Consider the following 13817-nt stretch of genomic DNA (forward strand, 5'->3'; position numbering starts at 1 on the left):
GTTGAAGTTTCACTACGAAAACACAATCACAGTCAAATCTGTTACCAACCAAGAATTCCAGTTTGCTTCATCCTGGAAATTTTTTTTATAAAATCTTCTTTAAAGATGTCATCATCTTGTGATAATGCTTCAAGATGTTACTTACAAGTTGTCGATTTAATGGAAACTTGAACCGTTGAATAAGCACTGTTGAGTCTCAGCAGTGTGTCCTTCCTCTCTTTTATAAAGTGACTATCCATCTAAATAAGGAAGCAGGCACTTATGCCAAACTATTGTGTTTGGTTCATCTGAGGTATGAAGGGATAGAGTCATTCCACTAAGTGAAGACCGGAGTCTAACTGCTGCCAACTGCCATCCCATAATGGAAAATAATTGGAGAGATGTGATTAAAACCAACATTTAAAAAGTATTTTTCAAAAACATAAAGAAAAAAAAATGTGTTCGCCATCATGGCCTTTTTGTATTTAAAATATGCCAAAAATCATGTGTATGATTATGTCCATGATCTTTTGTCAGTATAAAACACAAACTTGGATGTATATTTTAGATGTTTTTTTACCTAAACTGTGTTTGGAGACATCTGTAATCATCTTCAAAACATCACAGGCTACATAACCACAGAGGTAAGTAATCCTAATAAACTGTTGAGGTTCAACCATCTGCTGTCTTTCTTGATCTCATAATGCATCAACATCCAGTGACCAAAGCACTCTTTCCCATGTTACGATTCATATAACGACTAAAAAGTTCTTGTTTGCTTAAAGAATCACTAATTATGCAGCTCAAAGCAATACAACAAAAATGTAAAATGATTTGGTATTCATTGGAAATCTGGCAGGGAACTCTAAAGAACCAAACACAAGTTAGAAATGTCACAGTTGCTGCTCACAAACAGCGCCAGCTATCTGTCGTAGTTATTACAGGTTTGGACAACTTCAAAGTCAATGACAGACAGATGAAATGATTCCTTGCATCACTGGCACAGGAACGTCCACTTATTTGTCCTTGGGTACAAAGATAACCTGCGAAATTCCTGGGAAGTGATGCCTATTGATAGAGAATCGCAGGTTAAACCGCAGACAGTCGCATATCCATTTACGTAGCATGGTGGAACACTTCACTGAACGATGAATATAAATAAAGGTAAGCGTGATGGACAACTTTTTTTTAATGCAGTTGTGAAACTAAAGCATTGCTAGAGAGTGATGGTCTGACTGTGACATGGTGTGAATGCTTCCACTGTCACAAGACAAGTGAAACATATGGAGAATCTACTGTATGCTATGGGGGTATCGTCTTTCTGTCAGGTCAAACATTTGGTTGCCTTCCCAGCAGGGACTAACAACGGTTCAAGGTACAAAACCGAAAACGTGAACAAAGTGATTTTCAATTGTTCCGGAGTGAAAACGTTGTTTTAAAATGCTGATAACCGGTTAATTTTGTTCTGATAATTTTTTCATGAAACCGAAGGCCAAGGGGTTTATCACAGTGTATTTCTGGAACTACACCACTTCATGTTGTACGAAAAAATGAAACACATGGTTTGATCCTGAATGAAAATTGCTGCATCACACATTTCTTAATTGCCCGTTGTGTATGTTGCATTCTGTGAATGAAAACCGTTTTAACAACTATGTATAATTACTGCATATACATGCACAACTAATCCAGATACAAGGAAGACGTTATTAGAGGTAAAAAGTACTTTTCTCATTTGTTTCCAAGTCTTCACTGAATTATTGTTAGATATGATGCATTAATACAGATTTGATGCTGTCGGGTTTTGACTGAGAAGCAGATCTTAAATAAAATTATACTTAGCGGTTAATTATTTGCTTATGATTTCTATACTGATAAATCCACCACACAGGAAACAAAATAATTGCTTATTTTCACTTATTTTGGTGAGGCAATTGGCTTATTCTGGTCGCTTGTTTTCTTGTGAGATCTGGCAACGCAGCAATTGGTATTTCACACACTCATCGTGCAAAGTACTGTCATTTTAAAAAGAACGCTATTAACTGTTCTTTTATTTTGTTCTAACCGGTAACCTTTTGGAAAGGAGGCTGCAGAACTTCTGAACCGGAACGAAAAAAATTTGAATGAAAAACATTTCATTTTTAGTCACTGCGTCCCAGTAATGCTGCTTTTGTGCCCTTCAGTGGCATAAGTTATAATCGAGGTTAAATCAATAAAACCTAGTTGGCCTTTTCATTTCTTGGTGTGCATTGACCATTTTAGAAATCTTTTTTTTTTTTTTTTTTTACACTAATTATGAGAGGAAGTTTCTGTATTTGCCATTTTCTGAGACACTATTATTAGAACTCAGTGTTTGCCAACAAGCAAGTATGGTTGCAACCCAATGTGACAACCAAAGGGAAACTATTATTAGATGCACCAGCAAGTGAAGAAATCTAAGAATCAAAGGTCACACCATTTAAAAGGTGCAAGTGTTTAACAAGTGATATCAGGAATCTCTGAGGACAGTTACTCTATTGACTGACAGGATTAACAGTATGAGAAAGGAAACTAGCGGTCAGAGTGCAAACTGTCTGTAATAGTAGTTAAATGGATTCACAATGCTAAATTTGTCATGTTAGTCTGATGTCAAATGTTTGACAATGTCAAAGATAGTCTTTATTATAATCTATTTAATATATCTATATTTATATATTGATCAATGAATTTCAATGACCTTTGAGGATTTTTAACCCCCCTGTAATGTTTGGTCATATTTGACCCTTTGTGCTAAAAGCAGTGGAAAAACACATCTTAATCTTTTATATGGTCAAAATGCCTTTTGATTCTCTACAACAATTAATCAATAAAATAAATGTGTTACAGTTGTATATTTATGCAATGTTTTTGGTGATTACTAGGATGTTGCTAGGGCATTACTAAATGGTTGCAAAAGTTGCTTACTGGCCCAAGTCAAAAGAGACTGTCCACAAACCTCTGTGACACCCTGATGCCTTGATATGTGTGGGGACTAGTCTATGGGATTTTTCACTCATGTTTCATCTGCCAGGCAGATGTTTCTATTTTGAAATTAAAATGTTTTTGAATAAAAACCTTGATTCTTTATTTGTGTCGAACAGATACAGTTCAGAAGTTTTCTAATGATCTTTTATTTAATCATAATGAATGTATATCTACTGTAAAATTACAGTACCACTATTGATACATATGTGGTGCTCTTTCCAGATACTTTTTTAAAAAGCTTCAAATCAAAATCAAATCACTTTATTGTCACACAGCCATATACACAAGTGCAATGGTGTGTGAAATTCTTGGGTGCAGTTCCGATCAACATAGCAGTCGTGACAGTGATGAGACATACGCCAATCTACAATAAACATCAAATTAACACAACACAATTTAAACATCTGTTATACATAATTAAACTCGACTTAAAACATCAAATTAACACAGCACAATTTAAACATCTGTTATACATAATTAAACTCGACTTAAAACATCAAATTAACACAGCACAATTTAAACATCTGTTATACATAATTACACAACTTAAAACATCAAATTAACACAACACAATTTAAACATCTGTTATACACAATTACACTCAACAATATACAAATAATAACATACATTGCACAGTATACAATATGCTGTTTTTGTTTTTTGTTTTTTTTTGTTTTGTTTTTTACTATATAGATACTATATAGATACACATTATTCAATAAAAATTAAAATATATATGAAAAAAGTATATATATAGAATGTACAGTATTGTACTGTATTGACATTCAGGCTGTCGGTTGATAGTCAGTTGTTAAGAGAGACATAATATAATGACAGTAATATAATTTATGACAGTCCGGTGTGAGATAAAAGAGTAATAAAGTGCAGGGATGATGTATTTTGATCGTGGGAGATCAAGAGTTCAGAAGTCTGATTGCTTGGGGGAAGAAGCTATCATGGAGTCGGCTGGTGCGTGTCCTGATGCTGCGATACCGCCTACCTGATGGTAGCAGTGAGAACAGCCCATGGCTCGGGTGGCTGGAGTCTCTGATGATCCTCCGAGCTTTTTTCACACACCGCCTTGTATATATTTCCTGGAGGGAGGGAAGCTCACCTCCGATGATGTGTTTGGCAGTTCGCACCACCCTTTGCAGTGCTTTGCGGTTGTGGGCAGTGCTATTGCCGTACCAGGCGGAGATGCAGCCAGTCAGGATGCTCTCCACAGTGCAGGTGTAGAACCGTGTGAGGATGTGGCGGTTCATTCCAAACTTCCTCAGCCGTCTCAGGAAGAAAAGGCGCTGATGAGCCTTCTTCACAACGACTTCAGTGTGGACGGACCATGTGAGTTCCTCAGTGATGTGGACACCCAGGAACTTGAAGCTGCTGACTCTCTCCACTGGTGCCCCATTGATGGTGATGGGACTGTGTTCTCTGTCTTTTCTTCTGAAGTCCACCACAAGCTCCTTTGTCTTACTGACGTTGAGGGAGAGGTTGTGCTCCTGACACCAGTGTGTCAGAGTGTGCACCTCCTCTCTGTAGGCTGTTTCATCATTGTCAGTGATCAGACCTACCACCGTCGTGTCATCAGCAAACTTAATGATGGCATTGGAGTTATGTGTTGCCACACAGTCATGTGTGTACAGGGAATACAGTAGTGGGCTGAGAACACAGCCCTGCGGGGCTCCAGTGTTGAGGGTCAGTGATGAGGAGATGTTGCTGCCTATTCTAACCACCTGGCGTCTGCTTGACAGGAAGTCCAGGATCCAGCTGCACAGCGAGCTGTTTAAGCCCAGAGCCCGGAGTTTCTCATCTAGCTTGGAGGGCACTATGGTGTTGAATGCTGAGCTGTAGTCTACAAACAGCATTCTCACATAAGTGTTCTTTTTTTCCAGGTGGGAGAGAGCAGTGTGTATTGTAGATGCAATGGCATCATCAGTGGAGCGGTTGTTACGGTAAGCAAACTGCAGCGGGTCAAGATTGTGTGGTAATACAGAGCAGATGTAATCTCTGATTAGTCTCTCAAAACATTTGCTGATGATGGGGGTCAGAGCAACAGGACGCCAGTCATTTAAACAAGTTATTTTCGATTGTTTTGGAACAGGCACAATGGTGGATGTTTTAAAGCATGTGGGGACTACAGACAAAGAGAGGGAGAGGTTGAAAATGTCCGTAAAAACACCAGCCAGCTGGTTCGCGCACGCTCTGATGACGCGGCCCGGAATGCCGTCTGGACCCGCGGCTTTGCGGATATTCACCCGTCGGAATGATCGGGTTACATCCGCTACAGAGACGGAGAGTGAACTAACCTCTGTAGCTTCGGCCGTGAGAGCTCTCTCCGCGAGGGCGGTGTTATTTCCCTCGAAACGAGCATAAAAAGTATTTAGCTCATCTGGGAGAGAGGCAGCGGTGTTCATGGCGGAGTTTTTATTCCCTTTAAAGTCCGTGATGATGTTAATTCCCTGCCACATGCTTCTAGAGTTGGTGGTGTTAAACTGTCCCTCAATCTTACTCCTGTACTGGCGTTTTGCTGTTTTGATAGTTTTTCGGAGGGCATAACTGGCTTGTTTATGCTCCTCCGCGTTCCCGGAATTAAAAGCGGAGGTCCGCACATTAAGTGCTGCGCGAACATCGCTGTTGATCCACGGCTTCTGATTCGGATAGATTCGCACAGTTCTGGTCGGAATCACTTCCTCTACACACGTTCTGATGAAGCACATTACGCTATCAGCGTAAAGCTCGATGTCGTCATCAGAGGCGGACCGGAACATCTCCCAGTCCGTGCGATCAAAACAGTCTTGTAGCGTAGAGTCTGATTGGTCCGACCAGCACTGGATCGTTCTGAGGGTGGGTGCTTCCTGTTTCAGTTTCTGCCTGTAAGCGGGCAGAAGCAGAATGGAAGAGTGGTCCGATTTTCCAAATGGTGGGCGGGGGAGGGATTTGTAGCCATCCCGGAACGGAGAGTAGCAATGGTCCAAAACCCGGTCCCCTCGTGTGTTGAAACTAATGTGCTGGTGATATTTTGGTGCGACTGATTTTAAACTGGCTTTATTAAAGTCCCCGGTCACAATGAACGCGGCCTCAGGGTGCGCGGTTTCCTGCTCACTTATACTCCCATACAGTTCCTTGAGTGCCCGGTCTGTGTCGGCTTGTGGGGGGATGTACACAGCAGTGATAATGACCGCTGTGAATTCCCTCGGTAGCCAGAATGGTCGACACAGAAGCATAAGAAATTCCAGATCAGGAGAACAGAAAGACTTGATAGAATGTATGTTCCTCTGATCGCACCAGGATTTGTTGATCATAAAACATACACCACCTCCTCTAGTTTTACCTGAGAGGTCTTTCGCTCTGTCCGCTCGGAGCATGGAAAACCCCGCGGGTTCAATGGCTGAGTCTGGAATCTCCGCAGACATCCAAGTTTCCGTAAGGCAGATAACGCAGCAGTCCCTCGTCTCTCGTTGGAAAGAGATCCGCGCTTTCAGCTCGCAGAGCTTGTTATCCAGAGACTGAACATTTGCCAGTAGAATAGTGGGTAGCGGGGGTCGATTTGCGCGGCGTCTTACTCTGATGAGAACGCCGGCTCTGTTTCCCCTTTTCCTCCTGCGTTTCCGCGGCCGTGCTGCCCAGACAAAGGGCTCCGCTTGCGTGTTTGTAAACAGCGGGTCGGCATTGAGGAATGTGAAGTCCGGTTTACGGTGTGAGATCGCTGAGCCAATGTCCAAAAGTGTTTGTCTGTCGTAGACAATAAGGCAGGCAACATCCAAGACAAGAAACATAAGAATTGTAAACAAAACAAACAAACCATTGCTAAGTTGTGTCGGAGCTCGCAACGCAGCAGCCATACTCGGCGCCATCTTGAGTCCAAAAAAGCTTGTGTTTAGTGTGAAAAACATGCCCTTGGCAATGTTTATGTTTATAATCAAAAGGGAGGTGCAGTACTCACCTGGGTCTTTTTGACCCTAACAAAAGAGTTTTTTTTTAAACGGAAGGAGTGTTGTACTCACAAAGAGCAATTTCAAACCTATAATACAATTCAGAGCTGAGCATAACTACAAACAAATTCACTTACCAAGCACTTTATTAGGAACACCTGTACACCTACTTGTTCATGCAATTATCTAATCAGCTGATTGTGTGGCAGCAGTACAATGCATAAAATCACGCAGATACAGGTCAGGAAACGTACAGGTCAACAACCATCAAAATGGGGAAAAAATTTGATCTCAGTGATTTGGACCGTGGCATGATTGTTGGTGCCAGACGGGCTGGTTTGAGTATTTCTGTAACTGCTGATCTCCTGGGATTTTCACACACAACATTCTTTAGAACTTACTCAGAATGGTGGCAAAAACAAAACAAAAAAAATGCAGCCCTGACTGCTTCGAGCTGACAGAAAGGCTACGGTAACTCAGATAACCCCTCAAATCACATTTATTGTCACACAGCCATATACACAAGTGCAATGGTGTGTGAAATTCTTGATAAGGCAGACAACATCCAAGACAAAAAACATAAGAATTGTGAACAAAACAAACAAAACACTGCCATGTTGTGTCGGAGCTCGCAACGCAGCAGCCATACTCGGCGCCATCTTGAGTCCAAAAAAGTGAGCAGAATAGCTTCTCAGAATGCACAAACGTCGAACCTTGAGGCGTTTGGGCTACAACAGCAGGAGATGATGTCGGATTCTACTTCTGTCAGCCAAGAACAGAAATCTGAGGCTGCAGTGGGCACAGTTTCACCAAACCTGGACAGTTAAAGATGGGAAAAACATAGCCTGGTCTGATGAATCTCGATTTCTGTTGAGGCACTCAGATGGTTGGGTCAGAATTTGGAGGCAACAGCATGAATCCATAGACCGAACCTGCCTTGTGTCAACAGTCCAGGCTGGTGTCGGGTAGACCTGACCTGCTAAAGAGAGACGGACTCCATCCCTCCAGGTAAGGTGCCGCTCTCCTCTCTAGTAATTTGGCTCATAGTCTTAATAGTGATAATATTTGACTAACTGGGGCCAAGGTCAGTAAGCCGACAAACTGGTTAATCCGAACATCTGCTAGCTGCCTTGAGACGTCACACAGGTCACATAAACTACAACACATAGAGACTGTATCACCTAGATATCACATAGAGACTGTGTCTGTTCCCAGAACTACCAAACACAAAACCCTCATTAAAACATTTAGAAAAAATTTGATTAAGGTCAACAAACTTGAACAAAACAAACCATATAAAGATAGGGCTACTAAACGTTAGATGTATTTCTACCAAAGCACTAATTGTAAATGAAATTATTACAGATCATAGTTTGGATGTGCTCTGTTTGACTGAAACCTGGCTTAAACCGGATGAATATATTAGTTTAAATGAATCTACTCCCCCAGGTTATTGTTATAATAATGAGCCTCGTCTGAAGGGTCGAGGAGGAGGTGTTGCTACAATTTACAGTGAAGTTTTTGGTGTTACTCAGAGGACAGGATATACATTTAAGTCTTTTGAACTAATAATGCTTAATGTGACACTGTCAGATATAAATAAAAAAAACTCTGTCGTCTTTTACCCTTGCTACAGTATATAGATCACCTGGGCCGTATTCTGATTTCCTTGGGGAATTTGCACATTTTTTATCAGATCTTGTAGTTACTGTAGATAGAGCTTTAATTGTTGGTGACTTCAACATTCACATAGATAATGAAAATGACACATTGGGATTAGCATTTATCTATATTCTCAACTCTCTTAGAGTCAGACAAAATGTAACAGGACCAACTCATCGCCATAATCATAGGCTAGATTTAATTCTGTCATATGGAGTTGATGTTGATACTATAGAAATTCTTCCACAGAGCGATGACATCTCAGATCATTACCTCGTCTCTTGTATGCTGCGATCAGCTAATGTCACTCAATCTACACCATGCTATCGTTCAGGTAAAACTATTCTTTCAACCACTAAAGATAACTTCACTAATAATCTTCCAGATATATCTCATACACTCAGTAAACCCCAAAGCCTAGAAGAACTTGATGTAATAATTTTAAATGCAGTCTTCTCTAGCACTCTTGATAGTGTCGCCCCCTTCGATTAAAGAAAATTAAAGAAAAAAGCCCCGAAACTTGGTACAATGATCACACTCATGCTCTCAAGAGAGCAGCTCGGAAAATGGAAGAATACAAAATCAGAGGTATTTCACGGTGCATGGAAGGATAGTGTCTGTAGCTACAGACAGGCACTAAAATCTGCCAGGTCAACATATTTGAGCAAACTCATAGAAAATAACCACAACAATCCTAGGTGTTTATACAGTAATGTGGATAAATTGGTTAGGAATAAAGCCTCGACTGAACCAGATATTCTGTCGCAGCACAAGAGTAATGACTTCATGAATTTCTTTACTGATAAAATTGAAATAATCAGAAATAAAATTGGAATTATGCAATTATCTGTCACAGTACCTCATAAAACAGTGTCTCATAATTTTCCTCACGTGCAACTTCAAGCCTTCGCTGTCATAGGTCATGAAGAGCTAACAAAACTTATCGAAACATCAAAAGCCACAACATGTATGTTAGATCCAATACCAACTAAGCTCTTAAAAGAGGTATTCCCTGTAATCTCAGAACCTCTTCTTAATATTTTTAACTCCTGGCTATCCTTAGGACATGTCCCAAGAAACTTTAAAATGGCTGTTATCAAACCGCTTATTAAGAAGCCACAACTTGATCCTGGAGAATTGGCTAATTACAGACCGATTTCAAATCTACCATTTATGTAGAAAATACTAGAAAAGGTAGTGTCCTCCCAAATATGTTCATTTCTACAGAGAAATAGTATATATGAAAATTTTCAGTCAGGATTTAGGCCCCATCACAGTACAGAGACTGCACTTATCAGTTACAAGTGACTTGCTCTTATCATCTGATCACGGCTGCATTTCACTTCAAGTGCTTTTAGATCTTAATGCTGCCTTCGACAGGTTTCTTTGACAGTAGCCTTCAGCTCATCTGCATTTTTTGGTCTCTTGTTTCTCATTTTCCTCTTGACAATACCCCATAGATTCTCTATGGGGTTCAGGTCTGGTGAGTTTGCTGGCCAGTCAAGCACACCAACACCATGGTCATTTAACCAACTTTTGGTGCTTTTGGCAGTGTGGGCAGGTGCCAAATCCTGCTGGAAAATGAAATCAGCATCTTTAAAAAACTGGTCAGCAGAAGGAAGCATGAAGTGCTCCAAAATTTCTTGGTAAACGGGTGCAGTGACTTTGGTTTTCAAAAAACACAATGGACCAACACCAGCAGATGACATTGCACCCCAGATCATCACAGACTGTGGAAACTTAACACTGGACTTCAAGCAACTTGGGCTATGAGCTTCTCCACCCTTCCTCCAGACTCTAGGACCTTGGTTTCCAAATGAAATACAAAACTTTCTCTCATCTGAAAAGAGGACTTAGGACCACTGGGCAACAGTCCAGTTCTTCTTCTCCTTAGCCCAGGTAAGACGCCTCTGACATTGTCTGTGGTTCAGGAGTGGCTTAACAAGAGGAATACGACAACTCTAGCCAAATTCCTTGACATGTCTGTGTGTGGTGGCTCTTGATGCCTTGGCCCCAGCCTCAGTCCATTCCTTGTGAAGTTCACCCAAATTCTTGAATTGATTTTGCTTGACAATCATAAGGCTGTGGTTCTCTCGGTTGGTTGTGCATCTTTTTCTTCCACACTTTTTCCTTCCACTCAACTTTCTGTTAACATGCTTGGATACAGCACTCTGTGAACAGCCAGCTTCTTTGGCAATGAATGTTTATGGCTTACCCTCCTTGTGAAGGGTGTCAATGATTGTCTTCTGGACAACTGTCAGATCAGCAGTCTTCCCCATGATTGTGTAGCCTAGTGAACCAAACTGAGAGACCATTTTGAAGGCTCAGGAAACCTTTGCAGGTGTTTTGAGTTGATTAGCTGATTGGCATGTCACCATATTCTAATTTTTTGAGATAGTGAATTGGTGGGTTTTTGTTAAATGTGAGCCAAAATCAACACAATTAAAAGAACCAAAGACTTAAACTACTTCAGTCTGTGTGCACTGAATTTATTTTATACACGAGTTTCACAATTTGAGTTGAATTACTGAAATAAATGAACTTTTCCACGACATTCTAATTTATTGAGATGCACCTGTAGATCACGACATTCTCTTGAATAGGCTTGAGAATTATGCATGCATTTGTGGAGTTGCATTAGCATGGTTTAGGTCCTATTTAGCAGACCACTACCACATTGTCTTTGTAAATGAGGAATTGACAAATCAAACAAAAGTATGGAGTGCCACAGGGATCAGTTTTAGGGCCTCTGCTTTTCTCCTTATACATGCTTCTCCTGGGAGATATTATCAGGAATCGTGGAATTAATTTAAACTGTTATGCCAACGATACCCAACTTTATATTTCTTCAAAACTTGATGAGATTTCACAATTCTCCAAATTAGCAGAGTGTATCAATTAAATTAAAAAAAAAATAAACCAAGAAATATGATCATATTAGCCCCATTTTATCATCGTTACATTGGCTACCTGTTAAATTTCGTATTAATTTTTAAATTCTGTTAACTATGTACAAAGCTTTGAATGGTCTAGCTGCGCAGTACTTAAGTGACCTTCTACCACGCTACATTCCATCACGTTCATTACATAAGGAGGTAGATCCTTTTCATATTTGGCTCCTAAACAATGAAATAGTCTCCCTAACACTGTTCGAGATGCAGACACACTCACTCAGTTTAAGTCTAGACTAAAGACTCTTCTATTTAGCCAGGCATACACCTAATTTATCCTTCAACTCACAATTAGGCTGCTATAGTTAGGTCTGCCAGAACCAGAAACCAGAAACATTGATCATGATCTATAACTCTGCAAAAAAATTTAATGGCATCTATGCTAATATTATTTTCTTTTTTTTTTCCCTGTCACAACCTCGGGACTCCTATCCTGAGGTCACCAGAACCGGATGGATCCAGCTTCATTCCTGCTTCACGTTGGACTCCACTGTTATGTCTCGCTGTGTGATGATGACTAATAGCAGCTGGTGCCAGCCAGACATCACTTCAGTCTATTACGATGGACTTCAGAGGATGAACTGATGCCAACTCCATCCATAAGACATGGGATACATCATATGCCATTGCCTGAAACTTGGATTTAGGATGGACCTCAATGAAGTTACCGGCCGGTTGAATTGCGATTCACCTCACTGATCTCTGCCTGCATCACCTCAGTCTAATGATGGACTACACTCTTAAAATGGAATGCATAGACTATCAATTAATTGCCAGCAAAAGCCTTCATCAGCCAACAAACAAGGACAATGCATCTATGTGAACTTCTGCAGTTAATCCAGGATGAACTTCAAAGACATTAGTCATTAATTTTACAGTTCTTACAAAATCTTTGTTTAAACACTGACCCTTAACACTTAATTAGTTTTCTCATTTTAAACCATGACTCGCACTGTACATAAGTAATATTGGCATTATATTCATGATGTTTAGTCAGAGGGGAACTGGCCCCCACAGTGAGTCTGCTTTCTCTCAAGGTTATTTTTCTCCATTAACCAACATCTTATGGAGTTTTGTGTTCCTTGCTACAGTCGCCTTCGGATTGCTCACTGGGGGTCTAAATACAATTATTATTTAATTACTTATTTTTATACACAATTCACAATCGTATTTTATCAAACTACACAATGATGACTCTAAAACTTTATAGATATTACAGTTTCATTTTCTGTTAATGCCTGATCTTCTGTAAAGCTGCTTTGAAACGATGTGTGTTGTGAAAGGAGCTATACAAATAAAAATGACTTGACTGGGTGGTGTAATAGTGTGGGGAATGTTTTCTTTGCACCCTTTGGGCCCGTTAATACCAATCAGTCATCACTTGAATGCCACAGCCTATTTGAGTATTGTTGGTCACCATGTGAATCCCTTCATGGCCACAATTGCACAATAATGCACCATGTCACAAAGAAAAAGTCATCTCAAACTGGATTCATGAAAATGACAATGAGTTCACTGTTATTCAGTGGCCTTCCCAGTCACCAGATCTGAATCCAATAGAACAGCTTTGGGATGTGGTAGAAGAGGAGATTCGCAGCATGAATGTGCAGCTGACAAATATGCAGAAATCCATGATGCAATCATGTCAACATGGACCAGAATCTCAAAGGAATGTTTCCAATATCTTGTGGAATCCATGCCATTAAGGCTTGAGACTGTTTTGAGAGTAAAGGGAGGCCCTAACCGGTATTAGTATAGTGTTGCGAAAGTGCTTGGTGAGTGTATATATTTACTATAAAAAATGTTAGGATTTTGTTAATTGCATGAATTAACGTCAACAACAATTAATGATTTAATTTCCAGGACTGGAAAATTATAAAGTTCCCTGATATAGCCAGGTTTCCCATGACTTTGGGAACCCTGTGTATAGCTGTATATAATTTGATTTCGTTTCTGCGAAGAAGAGAGAGAGAGTCTTTTTACAGTTCTTAGACTAACATTATTTCATACTTTTCAGATTGTGGCTCATGTAAACTTGATGTTTGTTGTGCTATATTGAAGCGCTGCAGGACAAACATAGACTGACCTTGTTGTGACCATTCAACATTTAGGGGCTGCAGTCCAGATTTGCATAATGGTGAATCACAGGACATGTCTGAAATGGGTTCACCAACACACCACCTACTAAAACTGAAGGGCCAAAAATAGTCTAAACAGAACCAGACATATTTTAACATCACATTATGGTCCAAAGTTACACAAATTACATATAATAACACCAATCTTTGAC

Source organism: Myxocyprinus asiaticus, chromosome 44 (assembly GCF_019703515.2).
Source record: "Myxocyprinus asiaticus isolate MX2 ecotype Aquarium Trade chromosome 44, UBuf_Myxa_2, whole genome shotgun sequence".
NCBI lineage: Eukaryota > Metazoa > Chordata > Actinopteri > Cypriniformes > Catostomidae > Myxocyprinus > Myxocyprinus asiaticus.